The sequence below is a fragment of the Erythranthe guttata genome, chromosome 5 (genome assembly GCF_056151865.1).
Source record: "Erythranthe guttata isolate IM_541 chromosome 5, IM_541, whole genome shotgun sequence".
NCBI lineage: Eukaryota > Viridiplantae > Streptophyta > Magnoliopsida > Lamiales > Phrymaceae > Erythranthe > Erythranthe guttata.
The window spans coordinates 4,634,847-4,657,930 of record NC_142537.1 but is presented as its reverse complement, the minus strand read 5'-3'; the positions used below and the strand labels follow the sequence as shown (position 1 = coordinate 4,657,930).

General features: G+C 38.3%; 1 pseudogene; it reads left to right on the top strand.

Annotated features, from left to right (window-relative positions):
• Positions 1-2,303: 2,303 nt before the first annotated feature.
• LOC148770477 (putative beta-1,4-xylosyltransferase IRX14H pseudogene) lies at positions 2,304-4,064 on the top strand (annotated as a pseudogene).
• Positions 4,065-23,084: the final 19,020 nt, after the last annotated feature.

Below are 23,084 nucleotides of genomic sequence, written 5' to 3'. Positions count from 1 at the left end.
TATTAGATTAATTATTTATATTAGATAACTAATATTTGTTTAATATTCTTCTTTATCAAACATGTATCCCTTGATTATGTCAGCTGCAGGGGGTGGAGGGGGATGAGGGGTAGCAGACATCATAAATCTTGCTAGTACTAGGGCTGCAAATGCAAGACGACTGAATGCGATGTATGATTTCTAGATCCGAAGAGCAAGAAGTCATCCACTTGTCCCGATAGTAAAAGAGCTACCGGAACACCCACTCTTCAATCCCGCGGTGGTTGTGAATGTTGTTTTCAACAACAATAACAATATTAATGACAATCCGCCCGAAAATTTGATTCCCGAAAATTTTGATGCTCTAAATAGTTTTGAAGATGAAATTGATATTTGCCTAAACCCTAACCCTATTCTCATTTCTCACAAACACAAACACAAACACAAACGCCGCGCCGTATGATTGCCACTGGAATATTCCTCTTCTCCTCCGTTCCCATAATTGTTGAACTCCGGCGGCACTGCTCCATTTTTCACCTGCCCATTCTCCCCTGCTAGTTTCCACCTACTCACGCCGCCTCTGTACGCCGCCTCCGATTCACGCCGACTTCACGCCTTCCACCTTTCAACATGAATCAGCAACCACTAGTTTCTGCTCTACCGGGAGCCATTTATGACAACCCTATTCTCGGTGTCTATGTGCCGCTGCCGGCCGTTGAAGCAATATTTGGCGCCCCAAACGACGATCAAATACTGTTGGAGCACCAGCGGATGGTTGCTCTAGATCGAGCGTAGTATATTAGTGGCGACACATTTTTTAACAACGCCGACTACGTAGCTGCCGTGAGAAGGTAGATATTGTTAAATTAATTATTTATTAGATAATTAATATTTATAATTATTTATATTAGATTATAAAATATTAGATAATTAATATTTGTTAAATATTCATCTTTTTCCAATAAGTATCACTTATTTATATTAGATAATTAATCTTTATTTTAGTACAATTAAAGTATAATCCCTTAGTTCTCTCGTTTTGGAGTCTTTCATTGGAGTCTTTGATGGTGGGTTTGTGTTGGTTTTGGAGTTTTTGATTGGAGTCTTTGATGGTGGGTTTGTGTTGGTTCTGTAGTCTGTGATGATGGGTTTGTGTTGGTTCTTGACTGGGTATCGTTAAAATATTAGATAAATTATGACATAACATTCTGGACAATATTATTAGTACTTCTCTATCTTAGATGACATTTTGGACAAAATTGTTAAAGTATTAGATTAATTATTTATATTAGATAATTAATATTTGTTTAATATTCTTCTTTATCCAACAGGTATCACTTGATTATGTCAGCTGCAAGGGGTGGAGGGGGAGGAGGCGTAGCAGACATCACAAATCTTGCTAGGACTAGGGTTGCAAATGCAAGACGACTGAATGCGATGTATGATTTCTGGCTTCGAAGAGCAAGAAGTCATCCACTTGTCCCGATAGTAAAAGAGCTACTGGGACACCCACTCTTCAATCCCCGGTGGTTGTGAATGTTGTTTTCAACAACAATTACAATATTAATGACAATCCGCCTGAAAATTTGATTCCCGAAAATTTTGATGCTCTTCAAGCATTGATGAGTGATCAATTAGTGTTAGCTAGGAATCGTCTTAGAGCCATTTATTGGTTCTCTTACGATCCTAGGCTTGTGATAGGCCATCAAGCGAATCGCATTTAATGCGGTTTGATATTGAGTGTGTTGAAGGAATTTCTCTTATATTAGTAAGTAGTTAGTCCTTTCTGATATTTTAAATGTAATCAATTATAATTTGTAAGATGATTTTAATCTAATTTCTAAATGAAATCAATTGTAATTTGTAAGATTTTAATCTAATTCCTTAATGCCCTTAATCATTAGGGCCCGATCTAAGTCCTTAATGCCCTTAATATGTAAGATTTTTTTTTCTAAATGAAATCAATTGTAATTTGTCTATGGTTTGGCGTTGGGCACGACCGATGAATCCCTCCGACGCGCCTTTTCTCAGTTTGGAGAAATCGTCAGTTTGACGGTCTGTTTATCTGACTAAGATGCCGCCGGTCAATTGCTTTTTATTTTTTTTATTATTGATTTTTGTGGTGGTGTTGTTGATTTTTTCAGATTGGGATCAATCCTCGTACTGGAGAAAATATTGGTGCCGTCGTGTTTGACAATGAGACATCGGCGAGAGAAGCTGTCGACGAGATGAACGGGAAGAAGATTGGCCGTCGCCTTATCACCGTTAAAGGGTCTCGGTTTCCTGGCTTTCCCTGCAGCGGTGAAGATCTTCAAAGAAATCCCATGGCTTCTTCTGCTTATTTGAATCTATTTCTTGATGCCATGGTTTTCTTTGAAGATGCAAGAATATTTTATATACAAAAGTTATTAGATTTTAGAAAATCGGTTTTCAGCCTAACCCTCGAGAAATAAAGATAAATTCTTCGGATTAAATACAGACTTTTTCAAACTCAAATCAAGAAAGTACAATCTTTTAGCAATTATACATACAGCAAAAAAAGAAAAAAGTAATCTCAATTAGGAATAGCTTGATACACTCAATGATCTGCCTATGTCATGTTGCTTTCTTACGAATTTACATACGAGTTTGACGGGATAGGAAAGTGGGATCACTACTAGAAATCCGCTGTTTAGCAACGGAAATTAACGACGTATACCCGATGCGTTGCTATAATAAGCATTTAGCGATGACATTAGCGACAGATATTAAATTTGTCTCCTCGGCTTTTAGATTTCAATTATAGTGACGTCAATTAGTAACGAATGAGAAATCCGTTTCTATAATAAGAAGTTAGAAACAACCTTAGCGACGCTCATAATAGTCGTTGCAAACATAAATTGTTAGCGACGGAATGTTACAACGGATAATAATTGTATTTCTAAAATAAATATTTATCAACATATATAGCGACGGACAATATACTCGTTGCCATAATAAATATTTTGCGACTGACCTTTGCGACGACCGATAAATCTATTTCTAATATTAAAAGTTAGCGACAAGTATAGTCTCGGAAAATAGAGTTGTGACTGAAATATATACGTAGGGAAAATATTTAGGTACGAGTGGTAACTCCCGATTTTAAAATAAACACACGACAGAAAACGAAAAAATGAACCCATTATTGGTGAAAAAAAAAGACGAATTTTGCAATCACTTTGTTCCCCACTTCAATTGAATTATGGATACTACTTTTTAATTTAAGTTTTCATAATCATCATTATACAAGTCCAATTACATTAGGTCCAAAAAAAATTCTCAATTTTAAGATAAATTCAAAAGATCTTTTATTAATTAAAAAAGGTTAGTTTTCACCATCATACCCTTTTATTATTTATTCAACCCTAATTTTATTGCGTACAATAATCACCCCCTCTTACTCAAAATAAAAATAAAAAATCACAACCTTTTATTCGTCACCTCCCCGTCCCCTTCCACCACCACCACCACCACCACCACCACCATATACACCGCACTCCGAGCAACTCTACCTTCCTCCACCGCCGCAGCGCCGCTGCCCCGCCGCTGGAGAGTAATATCTTCGCCGCTGGGGATGGTAGCAGAGTGGTGGTGGGGAGGCACAAGATTCTGATTCGGCTGTGGCCCCATTCGGATCCGTCGGAGGTGATGAAGGCGCACAAAATAATTCGAGAGGGTTCAGTATGAGCAGAGGTCTCAGTACAGACTCAAGAGCCCTAGAACTGTGATTGCCATCACCCCAACTTATGTACGGACTTTTCAGGCACTGCATCTCACTGGAGTGATGCACACCTTGATTAATGTGCCCTACGATCTCATATGGATCGTCGTCGAAGCTGGCGGCACCACCAACGAAACCGCCTCACTGATTTCGAATTCGGGATCGAAAACAATCCATGTCGGATTCGACCGAAAAATGCTTGTTTATTGGGAGGATCGGCATACGCTCGAATGGAAGATGAGGCTCCACACTTTAAGGTATATCTTAATATACGTCTGTCCTTTTTGTTTAATTCTTGCATTGGTTTAGGTTAGAGTGCTTATGTTTATCGGTGTTTCAAAATGCGCTGAGTAGTTAAAGGGAAGAAGTTAGATGGATTGTAATGTTTGCGGATGGCAGTAACATGCATACTTTGGAGTTGTTTGATGAGATCCAGAAAGTTAAATGGATCGGTGCAGTTTCAGTTGGGATTCTTGCACAATTAAGAGGTTCGGAAGAAAACGGATAATTATCGATTGTCGGCAAGATAGATGATAGCCAAAATGATGAAAAAGAATTCAAAACTCCAATTTAAGGACCAGCTTGTAATTCTTCAAACCATTTGGCGCGATTGCACACTTTCGACACTTGGCCCTTTATTGATAGGAGCGCGAGGTATATTGGTGACATGGAGGTTGTTCTGCAAAGAAAGTTGGAGTGAGGTGTGTTTGTGTTGAGTTCGAGGTTGTTTTGGGAAGACATGACAGATAAGGTTGAGTTCGCTGAAATTTGATATTTTCTTGTTAGAATTCATAGTGGTTTTCGATGTTTATACAATTGTGTATACATAATGGTTTTCATGTTTATATAGTTGTTTATACAGAGTGGTTTTCATGTTTATATAGTTGTTTATACAGAGTGGTTTTCATAGTTATATAGTTGTTAATACATAGTGGTTTTCATGTTTATATAGTTGTGTATACATAGTGGTTTTCATGTTTATATAGCTATTTTTATACAAAGTGGTTTTCATGTTTATATAGCTATTTATACAAAGTGATTTTCATAATATCAGGCTTTGTCTTCGATAAATTTCTAGTGGTTTTCAACAAATTTAGGTGCGAGTAAGAACTTCGTCGATCTAAGGAATGCGTCTTCATCACAAAGATCCAACGGTGGTTATCTAATTTTACGTCACTCGTTTGGCTACCCTTCTTTGTCACCTCGGAATTCAAGATACATGTCCCCGTATATACCAAGCCAGGCAAATGCTTCTTCGAATTACCTTGGATCTTCTTCGATCCGTCAGGCAAATACTCTTCATTACAGCGAGTCAAATGCGAGCTTTTCACCGTTTGCATCTGCACAGTCACTTCCTGATTGTTAACGACTGTTCACGAAATGTTGTTGTTGTTCACATGGGTAAAAAGGTCAATTGACAGCCAAACTTGTACATTGTATCATATAAGGTTTTTGCTTGCAGAGATTCTCATTTTTGTGATTCGTGTTGCGTTTTTTATTTTATTTTTGTGGGATCTTTTTTCGGTGTGTATATGTTAAATATTTCAAAAACAAAGTCATATATTAATACTATTTGAAAAGTTATGGTCATCGTTCTTCGGTAAGTTATGGTCATCATTCCTCAGCAGAATTAACGAGAAGAATCAATAGTCTATAAGGATAGTGATGAACAATAGATGGGGAAGTAGCAAAGATTCCTCGTAAAAAATAACAATACATACCGGTACTTTGTACAGAAACGAACTTGATGTTCATCTAAGTTCTGATAATTTAGCAATTAACAACAATAATCTATCTAAACTTGTCTGGATTACAAAACGAAGCAAAATAATTATGCGCAAAATTGAAACGATGCGTGTCACACAATCAATCCTCCTTCTCAGTCCTTACATCATCGGACTGGTGTCGAGTGCTAAACAGTCAGAGGTTCTTCTTTAGTCATAAACAGGATCATAGCCATTACTGCCACCACGAAAATTAAGATGAGAGCAATTCTAACACCAAATTGTGAGTTTATGAATCCGACTAAGGTTGGACCTGAGATTTGTTTTTGTATTACACTTCATTCTCTGTAGCCTTCAAGAAATCTCGACATTTGGATGCCCATGTCGTTTTCTTCTATGATTTTGAACCAATAACCTGTTCAACCATAAAAACCAACACATGCGACCTTTGAATATTGGGGGAGTTAACATCACGGAATTGACGTGTTCATGTCTTTTCAAAAAGCCAGCACCCACATAACCTACTTGGCACAGTAACAATAATGAAAACCACTTAAGATAATACCACTGAACATAGTCAGGACATGTTCATAATTAACACCTCATAACCAAAACCACATATGTTTTGTGTGGTTTAAAAACCAACCCAGAAAACCACCGGAAAACTTAACATGTAAACATAACTACAAAACCACACACACAACTGAATATGTTTCTTACACTAAAACAACAATTTACAAAAAAATAAACAAATTTACTTATAATAAGAACATACTTACAATTTTTTTTTGGGTTTAAAAAAAATTAAAAAACCCACAACCTATGTAGCACATGAACATATATGAAAACCACTTAAGTCATTACCACTGAACATGGTTGGCATATGTTCACAATTCAAAGCCGGATAAACAAGACTGCATATCTTTAAGTGGTTTCAATGGAACCCAAAAAAACACATTAAAATGCAAACACGTTTACAGAAATCAAACCCTACGGTCAATTAAACATGTTTTTTTACACTCAAACAACAATTTACAAAAACAAACAAATTTATCTAAAAAAAATACACATTTACAAAGTTGTTGGGTTTCACAAAAAAAAAGAAAATATCAAAAAAAAAATACCTATGTAGCACATGAACATAGGTAAAAACCACTTAAGTCAAAACCACTGAATATGTTCCCAACTCAAAACCGCATAAACAAAACCGTATATCTTTTGGTCGTTTCAACAGAACCCAAAAATAACCACACTAAAACTTAAAACGTGAACAGACACATACCAGGATGTGCAAACCATACCAGATTGTACAATGCAAAAAAACATTCAAAACCGCACTTTCTAATATACGGTTTTACTTATCGTCACATACATCACAAAACCGCACTTTCTAATATACGGTTTTACTTATTCTTCTTTTTTTCTTTTGATTTGCAGTGGTGTATAGTGGGTGAGTGCCTTATTTATACTAAGTATTGGATTAAAGAGAGAGAGATGGGATGTGTTCATATTAAATGCTGTTTTTTGAATAATTGTGTGCATAAGTTCAAATTTCGAAATTTTGTATGCATAGTATTTAGGGTAAATTCCACTTTCCCCCTTGTACTTTGGCTTGATATCACTTTACACTATTCTGGTCTCGATTGCATCGATTTGCCCCTTTGTACTTGAAAAATTGTCTCAATGTGGACCACGCCGTTAGTTTTTAGATCTTTAACTTTAACACCGTTTGATCTAAGTTTGAAAATAAAAATAAAAAACCAGCCCTTAAGTTTAAATAATTATTAAAAAAAATTAAAAATAAATTGTGGGTGTCGTCGTGGACTATGCTTTGTTGTTGTCTTGAATTTTTTTATTATTTTTTTTTTGTTTTTCGTTTTTTTAATAATTATTTAAACAGGGAGGGGTGACGTTTTTGTAATTTTAGAACTTAGATAAAACGGTGTTAAGGTCAAATGTCTGACAACTAACAGCGAGGGCCACATTGAGACAATTTTTCAAGTGCAGAGGGGCAAATCGATGCAACCGAGAGTAGAAAGAAGTGATACCGGGCCAAAATAAAGAAGGGAAAGTGGAACCTACCCTAGTGTTTATGCTACATCAATAACATATACCGAGTACTTTTTCTATATTTAATGTAAACACAATCACACTGGTATAAATGTGGATGTGTGTAAAATGTATATGTGGTTGTGGTTTATATTTATCGTGGTTTGAAAGCTACTGCACAAGATTTAGCGTTTAGCCAAAACACCTTATAATTGGAAGTCGTTCCATAAAAAAGCTACGGATGTTTATGTTTTAATAAATGGACCTGATAAATGCAGGATGCGTTTTTAGTAAATATAGGATATTTTATTTAATAAATTATAATTTAGCATCAACTCAACTATTTTTATTTTAAACTTTTATTTTGCCATAATACCGCATTATTAATTATCAAAACACGAGATTATTAAAATTTGAACAAAACTCAGACTAGTGTCTACCGCAGACGTCGTTTCTCAGAATTTGTGAAGCTTTCGTGTGTCAAATTTTCCATCATTTGTTTTGTGTTTTTAATCTACAAAAATACCAAAAAACTTTTTTACTCTAAGTAGAAATCTCTATTTTTTCCAATTTTAAGACAAATATACAGACGCACATTTTTTTCATTTATATGATTTTCTCCAATTTAATTTTAAATAAAAATATAATTTAAATTTACAAATTCAACGACACTAAATGTATTACTTTTAGAGTCGTACTATTTCCACCAACTTAAATTCTCAATGCACCACCTTAATTTAAATATTTGTGCATATGGTTGATTATTGGAGCAAATAATCAACCATATATACAAAGTCATGCCTTTTCCACCACCATCAAACAAATCTGTCATCTTCGTTCCTTCTTCAAATTATTCTTCCTCTTCAGAAAAACACATAAATCTAAATGACGTGATCCAATTTTTCGTCATTACACTGTCACGAACTCTTCATTTTCTTCCATCTTCTAGCTCGGTTGATGATAAAACCTGCAAAAATGGTGTTTCCCAATTAACAATGGCGGCGGCTGAGATATTCTAGGGTTGGTGTTGTAGAATTATGAAATGTAAACTACTCTAAGATAACCTAAGAATTACCAGTAATTCCATAATAAAGTTGTCAGCTCCTCTTTTGTCTTCTTATACTGCCACCATGTGAAGAAAGAGTTGAGGGTTGTGTGTGGTGCTTCCCATGCAGATCAGGTGTGCCCACGCCTCTGATCTCTCAAACGACATCGTTTTACCCCATCCACTAATAATTAAATAAAACGCTGAAAATAACAAAAGCGCGTCCACGCTTATATAAGTTGGACGACGCCGTTTTATTCACGGATTTAAAAATCCGTTTATTCGGTTATTACACTACTCCTCCCTCTTTTCCAGCCATGTCTAGTGGCTGAAAGGTAGGGAATTTCTTCCCCATCTCATCTGCACTTTCCCAAGTAGCCTCCTTCTTAGGCAGATGGATCCACTTCACTAACCACTGCACCAGAGCAGTATTGTTCTTCTTGTATCATTCTCATTTCCAAAACTTCTTCTGTCGCTAGAAGGAACTGACTGTTTTCATCAAGGGGTGGTATGGTGGTAGATACTTGAGCATTTGTTCCTATGTGTTTTTTTAGCTGGATACATGGAACACAGGGTGCACCTTGCTGTCAGATGGAAGACCAAGCTCGTATGCCACTGGCCCAATTTTCTTAATAATAGCAAAGGACCCGCAATACTTCGGAGTGAGCTTCCATAGGTGGCTCTTTCTCAAGCTCAATTGTTTATAAGGTTTAAGTTTCAAATAGACTAACTCTCCTTCTTCAAAGTTCCTCTCACTTCTGCTTTGATCAGAATAGAATTTCATCCTAACTTGTGCTTCTCCCAGTAGCTTCTTCAACTGCTGAGTAACCCTTTGGTGTTCTTCCTTCCACACTTTGACTCCTTCTGTTTTTTTTTTGAGCAAGTGGGGCCCATATCCTAGTTGTGGGGTGTTAAGTGTATATTTTACACTCAATGTATACTTTCTTACGAGGATTTTTGTATACTTTTATTGATTTAATGATGCTTAATGAGTGGTTTATTGTATTTTAGGTACAAATTGAAGAATTGGAAAAGTATGGGGTCAAAACTGCAATTTTGGAGAAAATATGGGCCAAAAGTGAAATAATCAAAAATATGCTGAAAATTGGCTGAAAACAGGCCCGCGCGGCCGTGCCAAAATTAGCCTATTTTTGGCACGGCCGTGCCAACTGCAGAAGTTGGGCAGAAGGTTTCGGCGATTCTCGTGCGGCCGTGTGAGATTTTGACTGATTTTCGCGCGGCCGCGCCAACACACGCTGGAGACAATTTTGGACTTTTAATCACTCAAGGAAACCTAAAATCATCTACCAAGTTGGGGCATCTATTTAAGAGCAAACCAAGCACGAATCAAAATACTTTCGGACACAATCTTGGAGGAGATGAGCGAGAGAACGAAGATCAACGAAGACTCAAGCATAGCTTTTATTATTTCTTTTATTAATTCTATTTTATTTATCATAAGAATTACGAGTAGCTAAGTTTTTAATCTAGGATTTTGTTGGAACCCTATGTGGGGATGTTGAACCCGTTTTCTTGAGATTATGCAATTATGATTTTATGATTATTTCTTCTACTTGTTATGATTGTTAGTGCATGAACTTGATTAATTTATGTGCTTTATCTGTGATTGTTGGGATTGACTCGACAGAGCTATTTTGATAATTAGACGGTAAGTAGAAGAGCGTTCGAGTAGTTTTCACCGGATGAGTGTGTCAATTGCATGTGGTGTCGTAGACATACAGATATCACCTTAGGTAGCCGTTTACGAGACTTGTTAGTTAATGCTTTATTCATAATTTGTTTGCATAGACATATAGTGAACCGTTTATGAATAATAGACTCATAATACACGCGACAGCTGGCTATGAGTAAATTAGTGTCTCGGGTTAATAATCATGAATCATATATTTCGTAATTGAGGGGTTTTGGGTAAGCAATTCTTGCATATGGGGAAGATAAAATCCTAGGTCCGTTTTATTGATATTTTCTCGTGTTTATTTGCTTTCATAATTAGTTTAATTGTTTAATTGATTTAATTTGACAAACTTGCGTAGGCTGGATAAAAATCATAGTTGTTAGAATTTGGTACTTAGGATTAGATAATTTGAGTATTCCCTGTGGGATCGACATCCGACTCTCACGAGTCCACTTTTACTACTTGTTTGCGATACGTGCACTTGCGTGTTAGGTATTTAGCACCCAACATGGGGGCTGATAACCATACAAGGCTTCAAAGGGTGTCATCTGTATAGTAGAATGGAAAGTGGTGTTGTACCACCACTACTCAGCCAATGGAATCCAAGAGCTCCATTTTTTTGGCATTTGCCCATACATGCATCTCAAGTAAGACTCTAGGCATTGGTTTACTCTTTCTGTCTGTCCATCAGTCTGGGGATGGAATGCAGTACTCAGTTGTTGCTGCACTCCTAAGGAATGCATCAACTCTTTCCAAAAGTGGCTGGTAAAGATGGGATCTCTGTCAGAAATGATATAGTTTGGCAGCCCATGTAGTTTATAGATCTCTTCAATGAATATTTGGGCTAGAGAGGAAGCTGTAACAGGTTGTGAAAGAGCTATGAAATGCCCATATTTGGTAAACCTATCAACTACCACCCATATGCTCTCCTTCTCATTGGATTTGGGCAGTTTCACAATAAAATCCATAGTAATGCAAGTCCAAGCTCCTTCTGGAATGGGTAGAGGTTGGATAATGTGTTTTAACATTCTCGTGCTTTTTACTCGCAACTGCTTTCAGATGTTCGAATTTCAATCTATATTCTTCCACTGTAGTTTCTTGGCGCAGTCTATTGAATTCAGCAGTTAAGCTGACCCCTTCCTCTTCTAGAAACCTATCCAGTATCATATTTGTGAAATTCTCCCATCCTAGCCCTTCCAATTGTTCAATGTAATCAGTGTACCAATTTTCCACCTTGCCCTCCAGATGCATGGATGCAAATTGCACTTTTTCCTGTTCACTCATAGGGTTCAGAGTGAGGTATCTGTGGCACCTCCTCAACCAAGTTCTAGGAAATTCCCCATCAAACTTTGGAAACTCTACTTTGACAGCCCTATTTTCTCCCCCTCTACCCGGACTGTTAAGATTTCCTACCTCTACACGCATTTGGGGCTGTGTATTGTGTATGTTTTCAGAAAACCGTAGAGGGTTTTCATAGGAATTGCCTTGAGTATAAGGAGCTTTTCCATGGTTCCCATTGACAGCTTTCACCAGCTCCCCCACCAGCTTACTCAGATCTTCAATCCTCTGGTTAGTTTCCACTCTTCCTTTAGCCATTTCAGCTTGGAAATTGGCATGTATCTCACTCATCTCTCCTTGAATCTTCTTGTTGAAAGCCAATTGTTCATCTAGATACACTTCTGCATCAGATCTGATGTTATCACTCGACCCTGTTCTCACGTGACTTCTAGTCATCATTTAGGGTTATGATGGCCAGAAACGGTGGCTCTAGATACCAAATGTCACGAACTCTTCCTTTTCTTCAATCTTCTAGCTCGGTTGATGATAAAACCTGCAAGAATGGTGTTTCCCAATTAACAATGGCGGCGGCTGAGATATTCTAGGGTTGGTGTTGTAGAATTACGAAATGTAAACTACTCTAAGATAACCTAAGAATTACCAGTAATTCCATAATGATTTCGTCCGTAGGGCTTCTTTTCGCACTCCTTGTACTCCGATCTGGATTCCGGTGAAGAGACCTGCAACGCCGGGAGGGATTCCCGGCGGGAAAGCTCCGACGATCAAGTCAGTATAATATTTCTAATGTGTGTTTATGAAAAGTACGCAAAAGCATGTGTGAAAAATACAATATCATTTCCTATTTATAGGTGAGGAAACCTTGGCCTCCAAGGTTTCCCTTTTTAGGGTTTCTATCTACCCTCAAGTCATGTATCTTGGGCCTTTGGTTGTCCTGGGCTCGTTTTACCTCGTTCTGATACTGGGCCCGCGAGTTAAGGTATTCCCATATCGTCCCCGAGGTTGTACGGTCCAACGACCTCTTCCGCGTTATCAGGCTAAGTCATCATGGGCTTATCATTGTGGGCTTAAGTTCATTCGGTCTTTCCAGAATGGCCCGTATCAACTACTCCCCCCTACTCCTTAATTATCGGACGAGAAGACTTTATCTTATCTCGTTTGGTAAATATGGAGTATTAGGTGCGAAGTAATGGTTCGTTTTTTAGGTTGCTTTTGGTGGGGACGCGTGCCTTCCGCCCCCTGTTACCCTGTCAATCAATGTGGTCGATTCGAGTTCCCTAGGTCATTATGATGGGATTTCAATCGGTGTTTTTTCATCAAGTTCGAGGCAATCTGCTTTTGATCTCGTTCGTCCGAATGAGCAGTTGAGATTTAATTTTCCTCCATCTTTTCCCCTATAAATATCCAACTGACTTAATTTGTAAAAAAAATTTCCTTTTCTCCTCCGTGCTCTCTCTTCTGGTGATTTTATTCTCTGAGGCAGAGTTTTTCCCCTTCACGCCTACTCTCTTCCTCGGTCAAGGTACTGCTTCTTTTCCCGATCTTTATTACCCCTGCCTTATTCTTCAAATTGATTATGTCGGCCCATTCTCCTGACCCATTTGGCCAAAAAGTGCCTTCCGGGGAGGGGGGTGGACACCCCACCCTTTCCGTTTCTTCTTCGTCGGAGGAGGGACCTTATTTCTCCCCTTCGGGCAAACTTTTGGAACGACCCAAGAAAAGGGGCAGAAGAGAGGTTCCGTCCTCCGCGAGGAGTGGTTCTCCTTCTTTATCCGAGGGACGGGATTCAGATGACCAATGGGGACCTAGTACTTTAAGCGAAATAGATCTAACTAACTTAGCCCGCGACATAGGCCTCCCTACCGATGTCGAGTTAGTTCTGCCTTCGCGAAATGATCGCCCGTTAAACCCTCCTTTAGGTTTCAGTACTTGGTTTTCGGAGCAATTTTACTTCGGTCTTTCCTTCCCCATCTCGCCCTGGTTCTCCGAAATTGCCCAACTATGTAACGTGTCCCTTAACCAATTCCACCCTCACGCCATAATAATCATGACTGGATTTCGCATGCTATGCACCTGGTCGGGGGTAATTCCTACACCAGCTCGTTTCCGGAGCGTTATGGTGTTAAAGAATTCTAGTCCCTTCCTCATTTCTATCTCGGCTCGTCCGGGTTTCAAGATATTAATGCCACCTAACAAGACCGACGGGTGGCAAGGTCATTATTTTTTTGCGAAAAATCCCGTTGATACCCCCTATTTATGCCCTTGGCTCGCCACCTTGCCTGAGAAGAAAAGGGGAAAACCTTTGGCAGTTGATGACTGTCTGTTAAAAATGATATCTCATTTCCAGCCGAGCTACGGTGTCCCGGATAGCCTCACCAGCTTTCCGCCGATGCTTCGTCATTTCTATTTCCATGACAACGGCACCTCTTCCTTAACTCGGGAAGACTTAGGTGGGTTTAGATATGACGCCTATTTTCACTTCGATTTACTGTTTTACATCGAATGGTTGTTTTTCCTACCTCGTTAATTATGTATTTATCTGTTCTGGGCCTCACTTACTTATCGCTTTTTCTTCAATCTTGGGGACAGATTTAAGGATGAAGAAAATGTTTCGTGGTGACAAACCGGCCACTCGCCATTCAGAGCCAGAGCCGGGGTTTGAGGCGTTCGAGTTCCAGCGTCCTCTGGCTGCCGAATCCGAGAAGCGCTCCTCGGAGGAAGGGGCTTTGAGACCCAGGCCTTCCAAGAAAAATGCCGCGCCTCCCCGCTCCCGAGGTGGGCCACGTGTTGAGGATTCTGAACCTCCTCGGCGATCCTCCGCGATAGTCCTGGCTTCTTCGCCGCCTCCCCCCTTGACCGAAGAAGGGGTGGAGAAAGAGCCCGCTCCGAAGAAGCGGAGGGCTGATTTGGCCCTTGGGCCGACTGGGTCATCCTTACCTGCCAATTTTGGACTTCATCTCTGCCAGAATGCAGAGAATGCCATTGCCGCTTGTCGGTCTTTGGCATTTCCCAGTGATGTCGCCCATTTCGGGCAGATGAGTAAAGGTGACCGACTCGAGTTACTTCTTCACAATATTACGCAGGTTTGTCTTATTTCGTACATGCGAACCAATCCTTAGCTTTATATCTTTTATTCATGGCTAACCTTGTTTAAACTTTTTGTACATGTAGCAATTCGCCATTGCTTTTTCGGGCCCTCTGGGGTGGGATGATGTCTCGCGCGAGGCATACGATAATCAAAAGAAAGAGGTGACTCAACTCCGGAAGGAAGTTCGAGGCCTGAAGGAGAGTTTGGCGGTGTCGGAGTCATCGAAAGAGGGGTTGTTTGCCGAGGTGAGGAGGCTGTAAGAAAGGGAGAAAATCTTGCAGGCAAAGAAAGATTTTCTAGTATCCCACAATACCAGCTTGGAGGAAAAAGCGAAAGGGCTCTCTAACGAGTTATTCGCAGCTGGAGTGCAGGCTTCTTCCAATTTTACCGAAGGGATAAAAGAGGGACAGAGGTTGTTTCCGGGGTCGCCTGAAGGTCTTCGCTTTATAGAAGAATTCGTTCGTCGCTTTTTTCACCGCTTATGGCGCTCGACTACCTTTACCCGAGAAGCTTCAGGCCTAGCTCGTTTTTTCTTTTCGGCTGCGCTCGTGGCTGTTCGGAAGCGGCTAAGTGCTGCCGGCATCGAATTCACGCTGGTGGATGACGAGCTCGCCGAAGATCTTCCCGATGACGAGATCCCGGGCTTCGAAGGAGACATCGACGAGGACCCCAATTTGGAATGGTGGAGGCCGATTCATCAGGGACTCGTTGAAGATTTTTCCCACCAAGGGGCTTCATCGGTGGTTATCACTGACTTCGTCGGGGATGTTGAGACCATCGAGACGGGGACCAATCTTAATGAAGCACAGCCAGATTCCGTCGCATCTCCTCCTCCGGCCGCTGGGGACCAAAATGCAGTAGGGGTGGATCCCCCCGAAGTGATGGCTGAGACTACATAGTTATTTTGTCTATTTGTGTTTTGACTATGTGTATTTCCAAACATTGTTCCTTTCGTTATTTTCCTTCTTTTCCATTATGTATTTTGAGCGAATTTCTTTCTTTATCGCCCTTCGATATATCGAAAATCTTTCTATTTGCTGCTCAGCTTTTTCTTATGTTTGCCTTTGTGTTTATGTTTTTCAAGTATAAGTTTAGGACTTACCAATTCTTCTTTTGAATTCGAGTCGAGTCACTTAACTCCGAATGATTCCCGTCTGCGATCATTCTTTGAATTCGTCGATTGACTTGATCTCGGCTAGCCAATTTTTTCTTGTTTTAGTAACTCACTTTAGTTTTAACTTACTGCCTGATTTTGATATCTTGTTTACACATATGACTTAAACTTTACCGTAATACGCAAGTTAACATCTCAATGTATTGTGCGTTTTAACGCCACAGTAAAATACGCGATTTAACGCCACAATGAAACACGCGAGTTAACGCCACAATGAGACACGCGAGTTAACGCCACAATGAAACACGTGAGTTAACGCCACAATGAAACACGCGAGTTAACGCCACAATGAAACACGCGAGTTAATGCCACAATGAAACACGCGAGTTAACGCCACAATGAAACACGCGAGTTAACGCCACAATGAAACACGCGAGTTAACGCCACAATGAAACACGCGAGTTAACGCCACAATGAAACACGCGAGTTAACGCCACAGTTGTAACTTAAATAAATAACACAAGGATTTTTTTAACGTGGAAACCCTCCAAATGAGGAGAGAAAAAACCACGGGGCCTAGCCCAGGTCGGAAAATGGATGTTTATTGATGGTTTCTGCCCGTTACAAAGTGTGTCATTTTTGCTGACTAACTCTCTCTCTCTTTTTTTTTTTTTTTTTTTTTTTTTTACGCGAAGAAGCGCTTTAGGTGTATTATATTCCAAGCTCGTGGCAACGGCTTTCCTTCTAGGTCTGCCAACTCGTATCCTCCGCCGGCCAGGCATTTCGTGACCATGTATGGTCCCTCCCAATTGGCCTCCAACTTTCCTGTGTGTTTCAGTGCGTCAGCTCGTCGCAGGACGAGATCACCGATCTGGAATGAACGAGACCGTACCCCTTGATCATACCGAGCTTTGATCAAGTTCTTATTTCGTTCCATGTGTAAATACGCTGCTTCTCGTAGATCAAAAATCTCATCTAGCTGTGCTCTTAAGGCATCATCGTTTGTTTTTTCATCAAATGTGGTTATGCGGAGTGTGTCCATTGCTATCTCGACCGGGATAACTGCTTCGGTTCCATAAGTTAATCGAAATGGCGTCTCGCCGGTGGCGGCTTTGGCTGTGGTTCGGTAAGACCAAAGGACTGAAGGTAATTCGTCTACCCAGCTCCCGCCCAGCTCATCTATCATTTTCTTCAGACCATTGACAATGGTCCGGTTTGTGGATTCCACTTGTCCATTGGCTTGGGGGTGCGCTACCGCCACAAACTTTTGTGCAATTTTCATCTCCTCGCACCATGCGCGAATTTTCTTGCCGTTGAATTGAGTGCCATTATCCGATACGAGGCTCCGAGGTAGACCGAACCGACAACAGATATTTTTCCAAATAAAATGCATGACCTCGTCCTCTGATATTTTTGATAAGGCCTCCGCCTCGACCCACTTGGTGAAGTAGTCTACTGCGACAATGATGAATTTCTTCCTGCCAGTGGTTTGAGGGAATGGTCCTACTAGGTCAATTCCCCATTGGGCGAAGGGACATGGGGCACTCATGATAATCATTTCTTCCCCCGGTTTATGGATGAGTGGGGCATATTTCTGACATTGTATGCAATGTTGAACATATCGATGAGTGTCCGCCTTCATACCGGGCCAATAATATCCAGCCCGGTGTATTTTCTGTATGAGGGCCCGAGCTCCTCCATGTTCCCCGCAACCGCCTCGATGCACTTCGTCAAGAACATGTTTCGCCTCATGTTTTCCCAGACACCTCGCGTCTATTGTGGTGAAATTCCTTTTATACAATATTTCGTGCCGCACGTAAAAATGCCTTGCTTTGTATGCCAGGCGGTGTTGTTCTCTCTTGGTGCCAGTTCGCTCTCCTCTGAAGTAATTGATCAAAGGCGTTCTCCAGTCAGGCTCTTCATCGATTATCATGATTCCTAGTGTTGGGGTGGGGGCAATAAGGATAGTGACTTTCCTTTCAACACAATCGGCGACCGACGACCCAATCTTAGCGAGGAAGTCAGCTCGCTGGTTGTCGCCTCTCGGGATCTGATGCACAGTACAAGCTTCGAAAGTTTCTTGTACCGCTCGAGCTTTGTTCACATATCCCTTCATTCTGTCGTTTTTTACTTCGTAGTCCCCTTCCAACTGGTGTATTACTAGTTGAGAGTCGGAGTTTATTCGGACTACCCGCGCCCCGAGCTCTTGAGCGATCTCCATGCCTCGGATGAAGGCTTCATATTCTGCTTCATTATTGGAAACTCGAGGTAACTTGACAGCAAACTCAACCTCCATTCCTGTGGGATCAATGATTATTATCCCTGCCCCTGCGCCTGTTGCCGTAGACGAACCATCCATATAGATTTTCCACTCCTTCCGCGTTATCAGGCTAAGTCATCATGGGCTTATCATTGTGGGCTTAAGTTCATTCGGTCTTTCCTGAATGGCCCGTATCACATAATAAAGTTGTCAGCTCCTCTTTTGTCTTCTTAGACTGCCACCATGTGAAGAAAGAGTTGAGGGTTGTGTGTGGTGCTTCCCAGGCAGATCAGGTGTGGCCACGCCTCTGATCTCTCAAACGACATCGTTTTACCCCAATTAAATAAAACGCTGAAAATAACAAAAGCGCGTCCACGCTTATATAAGTTGGACGACGCCGTTTTATTCACGGATTTAAAAATCCATTTATTCGGTTATTACATACACAAATTCACTCTAGGAGATAATACAAGGTTTGTCAAACATTAGACTATTTTAACCCTAGGTTTCCCAATCAACCTTTCTTTTGTATATAAAATTTTGTAAATAAATTAAATTAAAAATAATAATCAGATTAGTTTATGGAATAATCTTAAAAAGTATTTCTTTGGTCCCCTGTTAAACATAAAAATTACAATTAGCTCTTTAGGGGTAAGTTTGGAATTTCAAAAGAATATTTTTGTAATCAAAAATACTTTTGTAGTTAAGATCTTGAGAAAAATATATTTTTCAATTCATGCCCAAGCAGATTTAGAAAAACACACATAGTAGAATTTGTATTTGTTTATTTATTTATGTCTGAAGATATATATGGTCTCATAGTGCAATACTTTAGCTGCGAATATGTTCTACATACAGTTGAACATCGATAAATTGATAACCTCATTATAAATAATATAATTTTACTAAATTAATAGGATTTTGCTAGTCCTTGTATTAATTTATAGAGGTTTAACTATATAATGCATTTGGTTTCATCTTCATTTATAGGATTTTCTACACACACAACGACGGAGTACACTTGCACAATATCCATCAAGGAAACCTTCATTTATACAAGCGAACTTGCAAGTTTCGTTGATCAGGCACAGTCCTTTGTAAGTTTTACTTCGTGATTCAAATATCCTACCGCCCATGGCTTCCTCTGCAGAATCACAACCATTAATTTATCATCACATTAAATAAAATCTTAAGGCTCTGTTTGGTTCAAGAAAAATGATGAGTAAAATAAAGATGAAAATATTAGGTAAAATTGATTTTCATGTTTGTGAAAACTAGGAAATTGCTTTTCTTTTTTTTCCTTAGCAACCAAATATAGTTGAGATTTTCTAATTCTTTTAGCATCATTTGCTTTGGCGTTTTTGTTTTCCTCATTTTAAAATCTACGAACCAATCAAAGCCCACGGAAAATTAAAAAAATGGAAAGTGAATTATTATTTATTACTTGCGAGAGACCAAAGCAACGAGCAAGAGCATCACCACCCCGAACAAGTATTTAGTTTTCATGATTTTTCGACTTCCTTTCTTCTTCTTTGCTTCTTTGACTTGCACTATTCCTTATTTATACTAAGTATTGAATTAAACGGAGATGATGGGATGTGTTCAAATTAAATGATGCTTTATTAATTATAATTTTGTGCTTATAAGTCCAAAATGTGAAACTTTGTTATCCTCTTATCTATGGATGTTATAGACACGTCTATGTTTAATATACACACAATCAGATGTGGATGTGGGTAAAATATGTATACTTTACATCTTTCTTGTGGTTTAAAAGTTATTGCACAGAAAACGAAAGTTTAGCCAAACACCTGTATAGTTGGCACAATTCTTTGTAAATTTGATTTAGCCACATTGAATGAAGTTTTTTTATAAATCAGCCAACCATTTAGCTTTTGTTTTAAATAGACTCAATAAAACATGAATTTCCAATAAATTTTGGAGTTGAAATCGCTCACCGTTTTATTTTCCTCCATTTGTAGATCTTCAAAACGAGTAGCAAGCATTTACAGTTTTGATAATCTAATAGAAGTTGTTCTCACATAAGTTTTTTGGAGTTTTTCCCATGATTCTCCAGCACACTCATAGGCTAAGACAATTTTGAACCGATTGACATCAATTCCATTGAATATGACATTCAATGCTTTGGAATTCATGTTTGCATCAATCTGTTCAGCTTTGCTTCAGTCTCTTTCGTGTTTCTCAGTTTCAATTCCTTTATCATCCTTAGCAACTAATCGTGTCCAGCCTGTTAGAACTGTGCGCCAAGCATCTTTATCCATTGACTTAATGAACATCTTCATTTGGTCTTCCAATATGAATCATTGGCTCCAGTAAGCAGTGGTGGACGAGTAGTATGGAACCGCCTCCCATATGAGCTCTCATCATTCATGTAGAATAGAAGATAAAAAGTAAATAAATTAAATTCCCAAAATTACGGACTATGTATGTCTAGTGTGAGGCTCTTGGTGCCAATTGTTGAATTATATGCCTATATATATCAATTATTCTCAGTTATAACAGTTTACTTTGTTAAGATAATATAATTTTTGTAAAGTGAATTATGTGCATACCTTTTCTCTTCTAACATCTTCTTCCATAAACTGTAAACCCTAAACAAGATTGCTTTTTTTTTTTTTTTTTTCTCTTATTTCTTCTTCATCGTCGATTAATTATCAACTCCGACAGGCGATATTTCTTTTTCATTTTTTGACAACCCTTCCATAGTTGTCAAGCGCTACGACGAGTATTCTTTTCTCTCATGCTGATTGTAAGCTATTTCACTTCGATTTTCATTTTTCATTTATTCGTTTAGATTTGATGGTTGAGAGATTTGTGTATGGTTTGGGGATCTAATTGGGATTATGTTTGAATAGTACATAAGAGACGTTGTTGCAATGTTTGCATATTACATCAGCTTACTGTGTGGTGGAGCCCTAATCCCAAAAAGTGCATAGCTAATTAATAAACTTATTTTTGTAGATTATTGTCGTCGATTATTGCAAAAATCGTGTTATTATAGCCGAACAATTATCTTACTCAGTTTAGTATTGTTCAACCAACGTGTCAATAAATAGATCTTCGTTTTCTAATAAGCTTTATGCTAGATCGTTAATACGCTTGCTTGTAATAAATATAAAGTTATGAGGTACAATTAAGGGAACTCATTGAAATTAGGAAGAAGACCCATTTACATCTTTGAAGTTCACTGAAAAAGAAGAAGATGTACTTGTCCAATTGATAATCCAAAAATCATGTGTGGCAGGAAATTCAATATTCATTTCCACCCACCGAAAATTGCAATCTATATATATATATTATATATCTATATCTATATCTCTATACCAAGTGGCGGAGCCAGAATTTGTGGTCAGGGTGGACTAGAATTTTACGGGGTTCAGAGGTAGAGTTCTCGAATTTTTTTTCGAAAATATAGAGCGAAATAAATAGAAATTTGTATATTTTAATTAAATTATATAAATTCAATTGTATATCGTCCAAAATATAATTATTGGAGCTCTTTAAACTATATTACAAATCCCTTGGGTGAGCTAATTAAATCGGATTATGATTAAAATAGTGTATAAAAGGGCTAACTAAACATAATTAGCATTAAAACATGAATGCTTGGAACGTTTCTTCCATTTTATTTAGGGACAAAATTATCTCCACATATATTTTAGAGTTATAGAAATCAAAGGACAATGACGATCCACCGCCGAAAAAAAAGACAATTTAAAAAAAAAAAATCTACCTAGGTCATACCGGCCTGGTGGGCAGGTGAGATGGGATGGGGTAGGTTGGGCTTATCAAATAGAAATATGTACCGTCATTTTTGGAATTAATATTTTTCTAGGTTTATTTGAAATGAAAGTTAAATGATGGACATATTTATAGCGAAACTTGAATTTGTGGGTCTACGTCAAATTCGTCCATATTTATATTTCCAACCCACGTGTTCTCAAGATTATAATATTTGCTTTATTAAAATTATGCTATGTACTTAACATATCTTTTATTATGTTTTTAGATTTTTTTATTTCATGTTATAATGATTTAAATAAATCACTGAAGAAGATAGTTAGAGATGTTTATACCTACGATTTATCCACTCAAATATCCAGCTCTAAGTTACTGACGATGATCAAAAATCAAAAATCAAAAATAAATAAATGGACGTGATTGTACAATTTATTTTAGGGTAAATTACAATCATCCTTAAGGTACAACTAAATTACGAAAAATCTCCTCCTGTTTGGAAAATTACAATCACCCCCTCACCTATAAATCTTCTTATACGTCCATCCTTGCAGTTTCATATTTAGTGGAATCTTCGAAATTATATAGAATATTATCATTTTTGTACCCATTTTATCCCATTTGAACTATACATTTTGAAGCAAGATGATCATAATATGTGTTTTTTGGCTTGTATATATCAGATTGTGGTGCATCAGAAACTGTATTTTTACACAAAATGAGTACAAACTAGAGCACATTCTACGAAATCTAGATGATTATGTTGAATTTGATACCATAAGGGTGGAGACGTAAGAAAAAATCATAAGTGGTGAGGGTAGATGTAATTATCCAAACAAAAAGGGTTTTTTTGTAAATTGACCATACCTCAGGGGTGATTGTAATTTATCATTTATTTTATGATTGCGAATCCGATGATTTTATCAAGTATTAAGACATTGATAATTTAAAAATTCGTAGTTTGTCATCGTAAGGTAGGTAGTAATCAGTTTCTTTCTTTCATATCTTTGTGAATATCGATTTATCGATGATATTCCTACTTTAAAGTGAGAGGGTTAAAAAATATTTTATCAAGTATGTATACCTATCATATATATATATATATATATATATATATATATATATATATATATATATATATATATATATATATATATATGGGCAAATTACCAAAACCCCCCTGAGGTAAGCCTAAATAACGAAAATCTCCCCCACGTTCTCGTAATTACGAAAACCCCCCTTGACTAACGGTTGACCGATTTTTTTTAACCGAAAACGTGAAATGTCTATTATATCCTTCTGTTAAATATGTGAAAATAAAAGGGAAAAATA